This window comes from Phalaenopsis equestris, unplaced genomic scaffold (assembly GCF_001263595.1).
Source record: "Phalaenopsis equestris unplaced genomic scaffold, ASM126359v1 Scaffold000921, whole genome shotgun sequence".
Lineage (NCBI taxonomy): Eukaryota > Viridiplantae > Streptophyta > Magnoliopsida > Asparagales > Orchidaceae > Phalaenopsis > Phalaenopsis equestris.
This window is the reverse complement of record NW_018165360.1, coordinates 461,511-462,749: the sequence shown is the minus strand read 5'-3', so window position 1 is coordinate 462,749 and position 1,239 is coordinate 461,511.

Genomic DNA, 1,239 nt, shown 5'->3' with positions numbered 1-1,239 from the left:
TCGTTAAATCTATGTGTTCTTCTATGTGTTCTTCTAGATTTGTGTCGTTACTGTTTTTCTTCGCCCTTATTTTCTCAACAAGTGGTATCAGAGTCTGGTTTGAGGGGAAGAAAATTTTCATCTACGCAAGAAATCAGAGCGGAGGATCGCTGCTTTGCGACAAGCAGAAGCTTTCGGCGACAGGCTTTCGGCGGAGGCTTGCGGGAGGCAGAAGCAGAGCCAAAGGCCGAGGATTTTTCGGCTAGGGCAGAAAGAGCAATCTCGGCGCAAGAATCTCGGTGGTTCGGCGTAGGAAGAGCAAGCCTCGGGGAGGCAAATCGTTGCGGCAGGAGTAGTTCGCGAAGGGGAAAGCTTGGCGATGTTCGTGAAGGGGTTCGCGGAGGAGTTCGCGAAGGCGGGAAGGAGTTCCCGCGGAAGAGGCTCGGCGCAGGCGAGGGATATCTGTTCTTGCGACGGAGGAACGGCGAGAGAGGTGTTCGCGGTCGAGAGCAGCTCTTATTCGCGGCTTGGGCAGACGCGGCTCGGGCGGTTCACAGGAGGCGCGATCGGGAGACGGAGGCGCTGCGTTGCCTTTCTTAGCTCGGCCGAAAAAAGAAGGAGAAGAGGCGCTGCATGCGGAGAAGGGCTGGGAAGGAAGGGAATATTTGAGGAATATTTTTTTTCTATTGTTGCAAGAAGGAAAGGAGGAATTGCAATTTTACTTGAAGTGCAGAATTTTTTCCTTTTGCTGCTGGCTTGCGGAGAGCAAATATTCAGGGAAGGAAATTCTGAACTTTCCATTACTGCTGGCTCAAGGAATCTTTGACAGAGATATTATTTGCCTCGAATATTCCCTCGTGGAGAAGGAAAGAAAGTTTTTTGAAATTTATTAATTAAAGTTAATATTTTAATTAAGGGGTTATTTCAATTTTTTTTTTCTTTTGAAAAAAAAGGAGTCTAAGCAAGGATTTTCGCAGAGAAATTTTTTGCAAAAAGTTTTGTTGCAGGATCAATTTTCAGATTGCTTTTTCTGGTGCAAAATTCAATGTGGTGAAGTTCGACGGAACTGGTAACTTCGGATTGTGGCAAATCAGGGTGAAAGATCTGTTGGCTCAACAGGGAATCTTGAAAGCTTTGCGGGCAGCAAAACAGATGTCATGGAGGAGTCATGGAGGATGAAGATTGGGAAGAATTGCAACAACGAACGGCAGCGATGATACGACTATGCCTAGAAAGTGAGGGTATGTATCACGCAATGAA